Source organism: Pelobates fuscus, chromosome 2 (assembly GCF_036172605.1).
Source record: "Pelobates fuscus isolate aPelFus1 chromosome 2, aPelFus1.pri, whole genome shotgun sequence".
In the NCBI taxonomy this organism is placed as follows: Eukaryota; Metazoa; Chordata; class Amphibia; order Anura; family Pelobatidae; genus Pelobates; species Pelobates fuscus.
Window position 1 is genome coordinate 447426358 of NC_086318.1, and position 7522 is coordinate 447433879.

The following is a 7522-nucleotide window of genomic DNA, read 5'->3' on the forward strand; positions in this document are numbered from 1 at the left end:
GAGACCCCCCCTCACCTGAGAAACATCCCATAAACTGAGAGACACCTCCCCATAAACTGAGAGACCCCCCATTAACTGAGAGACCCCACACCTAAGAGACATCCCATAAACTGAGACCCCCTACCTGAGAAACAGACCCAATACACTGCCCTCAGGAGCAGTCACAGGTTATGTCCAGCCCTCAGTGCTGGAGACTTGGCAAGGAGAAGTTTCAGGCCAAATCAAGAACCAAAGTGGCTCAGAGGCAGGAACACAGGCTGAGAACCATAAAGCACCCAGGTTCAAATCTCCTGTTGGGCACTTCTGGGGGTGACCTCGTCTGGCAGTCTGGATGTCGTGGTGAGAATTGTGACAGTATCCCCCCTTTAAGAATGCACTCTGGTCGTGAACTGGTTGCTCATTTCCTTCCAGATCAGAATTAACCTCTTCCTCTGAGAGATCGAATACATTCTCTGGCAGGAGGTACGTTCTCCGATAAGGCATCAATGCCATACGTAAGGCCTTTCAGATTCATGGGAAGCACAGCATCTACCGTAGCCTTTGCTCTAGTCTAGTAGTTCGCAGGGGAGGCATTTGCAGCTTTCAATGCTTTTTTGAATACTTTGAGATCCTGTTTACGTACAACTGTGACATTAGAGGCATACGTGCAGTCAAGTGACAGGACATTCTTGGCAAGGCAGCAAGTGGTGATGGTGCTTGCTTGAATAGAAATGTCCTCAGGAAGAGGTACGGATGTTTCTGGAGTACGAGGTGGAGATTCCTCAGGGGTATTAGGTATGTTGTTTACCATAGTATGGGTACCCTTTTGTATCCTGGAACGTGGACAGGTCATATAGCAACTTTGGTAGCTTCTAGGCGGTGTTTCCGGGATGACAAGATGAGTCCGTAAGTTGCCTAACTGAAGGAGTCTTGGCCTACGTGGACGAGTTGGGCAGAGAGAGATGAAATGCCCTTTTTCCCCACAGTACAAACACAGGCCATGGACTCTCCTACGGTCTCTTTCCTTAGGAGGCAACCTAGTTCGAATGAATCCAGGCAGGTCCCTGGAGGTAGTTTCACGCTACAACAGGACAGGGTCTTTGTATGCATATATGTAGTTTTTTTCTCTAGGTACCAGAGATCCGCGGGAACCTGGAGCAAGCTTGGGAGTCGCGTTCATAGAGGCAAAGCACTGACAGTCCATTGCAGTCATAAAGGATTCCCAACTGTCAAGGACAGGCTTCTCAGACTGCAACATTTGGTGTGCCCATATTTTCATCTTTCCAGACAGCAGGTTGATAGCTGCTCGGACCCTTACAAAGTCGTTAGCATAAGTTCAGGGTGAACAACAATTCACAGTCCACCTTAAAGCACAGGAAGGATGCACGGTTACCGAAAAATCTTTCTGGCATAACAACAAACGGTTCAGAATAAACAGGTTCCGGGGCTGGGCGTACTGTGCCTTTAAGAAATAGAACTTCTCGCTGCAGCTCCGAAACAGTCTGGGCCATGCTGGACACTTGCTAGCAATTGGAACATCTCTGCGGACTCCAAGCTGGTCAGTTCATTCAATCACGGTTTACCTTAGTTGGGAGTCCGGTAGGCAGAGATTTATGCTCACCCTTGCAATTAAACACAGGCCAAGGTGGTCAGGTAAGAATTCACCTGGCCTGTGAGTGTGTGCATGGGGGCTGTGCAGGATGTTGCTCCAAGTCGCAGTACAGGTAAGGACACAAGCAGGAGAATCGTCAAGGGTAAGCCAAAGTCAGAGGATGCCAGAAGTCAGGATACACGGTAAGAAAGCCAAGGTGAGAGGATGCCAGAAGTCAGGATAGACGATGCGAATAAGACAATGTCAGGAGCCAGGAACAAACGATCTGGAAACTAAAAAACAGGAACCAGACAGTAGAACCAGAGTCAATGAACTGACACTGCCCTCAGGGAGAGGCAGCATCTTATACCTGGCTAATCAGTAATGCTTTACAGCTGGACCACGATTGACAGGAGCAGTCATGGGTTAAGTCCAGCCCCCAGTGCTGGAGACTTGGCAAGGATAAGTTTCAGGCCAAACCAAGAACCGCTCAGAGGCAGGAACACGGAGCCAGGAACAAACGATCTGGAAACTCAAAAACAGGAACCAGACAGTAGAACCAGAGTCAATGAACTGACACTGCCCTCAGGAGCAGTCACAGGTTAAGTCCAGCCCTCAGTGCTGGAGACTTGGCAAGGATAAGTTTTAGGCCAAATCAAGAACCAAAGTGGCTCAGAGGCAGGAACACAGGCTTACCTTAGTTGGGAGTCAAATCCCCTGTTGGGCACTTCTGGGGCGACCTTGTCTGGCAGTCCAACCCCATAAGCTGAGAGACCCCCCATCTGAGAAACAGACCCCATAAACTGAGACCCCCACCTGAGAAATGGACTCCATAAACTGAGAGACCCCCCACTTCAGAAACAGCCCCCATAAACTGAGAGACCCTACTTGAGAAACAGACCCCATAAACTGAAAGACCCCACCTGAGAAACATCCCATAAACTGAGCGACCCCCCACCTGAGAAATGGACCCTATAAATTTAGACCCCACCTTTGACATAGACTCTATAAACTGACAGACTCTACCTGTGAAATTAACTCTATAAACTGAGAGACTGTAACAGCTCCCCTATTCTCCGGCTGAGTATATCCGCATAAGAGTCTCCCTAGTCCTGCAGAGTGTTCCCAAACATCAGCCAAGACTTGAAGGGTAAATCAGAATACTTTATTAGGGCCAAGTTGCCTGATTATATACCCAAACCCCCAGCATGGGGTCTTCCATTCAGTTTAACAGTAAGCTCGTCCAGACGCCTCTGTTTCTGGGAAATAAGTGAGTTTGCTTAAACTAATTATCTCCCATGCACTTGAGGTACACTACAAAAACACAAAACACCCCAAAATACATACAAATTTGATAGGAACCCCCACAAGTAGTATAGCCTGGATCCGAGCGCACAAGTTGTGCAAATAGCACTCGGATCCGTGTAGTATAGCCGAATCGCCACCAGGGTAAAGTTTTGACCGACCGCAAACATGGCTGCTGCCCAAAATAGTTCCAGAGGAAAAGAGGTCATTGCCTGTCCACTATCGTGAGTTCCTATATAATGATAAACAAAGTTTCCACCTGGCTCGTACTTAGCCAATGTTCGGGAGAGTCTTTTCCCTGAAAAATGTTCTCCTGGCTTGTCTCAGAACGGAGCAGTATGATTTTCCCGGTGTTTGCGAGGCATAGTGCCCGAAATAGAGTTCCAGGCACTCAACGACCAAGTACCGCTGCCTGGGTTCGGGATGGCTACCATTTACTGGAGCATGGGTGTTCGGTTACATGAATGGCAGCCACCCAGAAACAATACTTAAGTCTGTCATTTGTTTGAAGCTAACGTGCAAGGTAGGGTGGTCAGTGTTCGGTTCAATGACAATAACGAACCAAAGGGAACTGTAGGGCATTCGGTGAAACTGGGAATAAAATAGGAGAATTCACTATCCTCTGTTAGGAGGGAGTTTAGCACATAGTCTATTGCCAGTTTGTTACATCGCTCCCCCCAGTTCCTTGGTACGGCATACTCTGCTAGACCCTGGCAGGTCGGCGTGGGGATGTCTGGAAAAGCTGTGTAAGTCTTAGCATTCTAGCTCTGTTTGTCAGGATAGCCAATCTGTGTTGTTATGGTGTCTGCCTGGCTGGTATCTGAGATTGTCCCCCGCCAGTTGATTTAACCAGACAGGGGGGTTGTGGTTGGTCATTAAGGTGAAGGAGCATCCGTACAGGTAAGGTTGAAGATTCTTGAAGGCTCATGACACTCCTTCTTCTCCTTCTGAGGAATGCCACCGGGTTTTCCACACCATTGTCCCCGACCTGGCTTAACACTGCTCCCAAGCCGAACATAGAGGCATCTGTATGGACGACAAGTCATTTGGAATGGTCAGGAGCAGTTAATACTGGAACCTCGGTTAGGGCTTGTTTCAGTTTTTGAAAGGATTCCTTACACTCCAGGGACCACAGGACTTGGCAGCGCAAGTTTTTCTTGGTCAAGTCAGTCAGGGGCTTAGCTATAGTCTTGTACGAACCGTCGGTAGTATCCGGCTGTCCCTAAGAAAGCCATAACCTGGGTTTTCGTTCGGTGTTGTGGCCAGTTAGCGTTCTTCATCCCAAACAGCATGACCCTGAATTGGTACAGGCTGAAAGGGGTGACAAATGCTGACTTCGGGATGGCCGCCGAATCCATGGGAATCTACCAGTATCCTTTGCACAGGTCGATGGTGGTGAGGTTTCCTCCCGCCATCCAATCCAATAACTCATCTGTCCTGGGCATGGGGTACACATCTGTCACGGTCCTATCATTAAGTTTGCTGTATTCAGTACAGAATCGGGTCATACCGTACTGTTTCGGTACCAGCACTACCAGGAAGGCCCATGGTCTCGGAGAGGGTTTGATTACTCAGAGAGCTAACATTTATCTGATTTACTTTAACATATTTTCCTGTACGGCTTCAGGGATCCGATACGGTTGCTGCCGTAACGGAGTGTGTCCCTGGGTCTCTACACGTTGGACCGCCAGATCAGTGTAATCCAACCTGGGTAAATATTTTAACCAAGGCGGCTGCTACAGTTTCCGCATGGATTTTTGATAGAGCTATCGCTTCCGGGTACCCGGTAGCGTAATCTACCACCGTTAATATGTATTTCTCTCCTGAGGGGCTTGGTTTACTTAGGGGCCCTATAAGATCCACTGCTACTCAGTGGAAAGGTTCATTTACTATGGGTAGGAATTTTAATTTAGCTTTGAGGTGGTCACCTCTTTTCCCTACTCGCTGGCACATATCACAGGTTCGGAAGTATTCTAGATCCCGAGTGACCCCGCGCCAAAAGAACGCTTGAGTGAAACTATGATACATTTTTCAAATGCCTAGATGCCCTGCCCGGGTAATATCATGGCTGAAGAAAATAAGATAAGGGCTGCGCCAGAGAGACTTTATATCAAACAATAATAACAAATAGTCTGAATAAAAAGAGTCTTATCTAAAATGCTCTTATTGGGATCACAGAGTCTATAAGGTGCTTGGTCAGGAACAATGTCCTTGCTGTCCTCATCCGTGTGGGTCCACTCATATGCAAGAGATAAAACAAATAGAGAACCAAAAAGTGCAATAAGTCCAGTGATAAAACAATATAAGTATAAGTAGCTGGTATAAAACTCACATGTACAAGAGCTATAGCTAGCTCTAGTGTAAAAGGCATACAGCGGTACAATCCCCGCTTGTAGGATATGGGGTAAACTTCCTCCGTCAGGGGGTAAGTTCAACACTCAAATAAAAAAGAGACAACCAATAGTGCTCACTGGATAAAATGATAAGAATAGAATATATAAAATGGTACTCACAAGAAAGGAGCAGGGCAACTGCTCCTTGATGATCGCGCTGGTGGTATAATCCCCACCTAGAATTGCTTGGAGTCCAGAGTAATAAAATGCCAGGTACAAAACAATCTGAAGTGTATAAAAAGATAATTAGCACAAGTAAAAAGTGACCAAATAATCTTCAATATTTAAAAATACACAATATAAAATATCCACACTTTATAGACTCTGTGATTATTATTATTATTATTATTGCAATTTATATAGCGCCAACAGATTCCGTAGCGCTTTACAATATTATGAGAAGGGATTTAACTATAGATAGGACAATTACAAATAAACTTACAGGAACAATAGGTTGAAGAGGTCCCTGCTCGATCGAGCTTACATTCTATAGGAGGTGGGTGTAAAACACATTAGGACAGGAATTTGCAATCAAATAAGGTGGACTGCCCTTTAGGAGAGGGCAAGAGACAGGTATGTGAGGTAAGGGTTAGTCTTGGAGGCCATATGCTTTCCTAAAGAGATGAGTTTTAAGGCACTTCTTAAAAGATGCAAGACTAGGGGAGAGTCTGATGGCGGTAGGCAGGCTATTCCATAGGAAGGGAGCCGCCCGCGAGAAGTACTGGACAGGAGGTGGTCACGGGCAGAACGGAGAGACCGGGAAGGGACATACCTATGGATCTGTGAGGAGATATAAGAGGGGCTAGAGTTGTTCAGTGCTTTATAGGTGTGAGTTAGTACCTTGAATTGACTCCTATAGCATACAGGAAGCCAATGTAAGGACTGGCAGAGGGGTGAGGTGTGAGAGAAACGACTAGAGAGGAAAATCAGTCTAGCAGCAGCGTTCATTACGGACTGTAGGGGTGCAGTACGGCTTTTGGGAAGACCAATCAGGAGAGGGTTACAGTAATCCATGCGGGAGATTACCAGAGCATGGACAAGCTCCTTGGTAGTATCTGGTGCAAGAAAGGGGCGGATGCGGGCTATGTTTTTAAGATGGAATCTACAGGATTTGGCAACATGCTGGATGTGAGGCTCAAAGGTGAGACCAGAGTCAAGTATGACGCCAAGACAGCGCGCTTGCAAGGATGGACTGATGTTGGTACCACAAACTTGAAGGGAGAGTGAAAGAGGAGGATCAGTATTAGGAGGAGGAAAGACAAGGAGCTCAGTTTTTGAGAGGTTGAGTTTCAGAAAGCAGGAGGACATCCAGTCAGAGATGGAAGAAAGGCAAGCAGTGACACGTTGCAGGATGGCAGGGGAGAGGTCCGGGGAGGAGAGATATAGCTGGGTGTCATCAGCATACAGGTGGTAGTGGAATCCAAAAGAGGTAATAAGTTTGCCAAGAGAGGCAGTATAAAGAGAAAATAGAAGTGGACCAAGGACGGAGCCTTGGGGAACTCCAACCGAGACAGGGCGAGGGGAGGAGGTATCATTAGAAAAGGAGACACTGAATGAGCGTTGGGAGAGATAAGAGGAAAACCACGAGAGGACAGAGTCACAGAGACCAAGTGATTGAAGAGTTTGAAGAAGGAGAGCATGATCAACGGTGTCAAAGGCCGCTGAGAGGTCAAGAAGAATTAGTATGGAGTAGTGGCCTTTGGATTTAGCTGCGATTAGGTCGTTAGTGACTTTGATAAGGGCAGTCTCTGTAGAGTGGAGAGGGCGGAAGCCAGATTGAAGGGAGTCAAGGAGAGAGTTGGAATTGAGGAAATGAGACACACGGGTAAAGACAAGCCTTTCCAGAAGCTTTGAGGAAAAAGGGAGCAGGGATATGGGACGGTCATTAGAGAGGGTGGATGAGTCGAGGGATGGTTTTTTTAGTATAGGTACTACAGTGGCATGTTTAAGGTCAGCAGGGACGATGCCAGAAGAGAGCGAGCAGTTGAAGATGTGTGTTAGAGAAGGCACGAGACAAGTGGAGAGAGATCTGATAAGGTGAGATGGGACAGGATCGAGCGGGCAAGTGGTGGGGCGAGAGGAGCAAAGAAGAGCAGCCACCTCTTGGTCAGTAGCTGGGGAGAATGTCTGAAGGGTAGGAAATGCATGATCTATGTGTGATTGAGAAACAGAAAGGCAAGGAGGGGAGAATTCTTTCCTTAGCTGTTCAATCTTGTCAGTGAAGTAACATGCAAAGTTATCAGAAGTAAGGTTA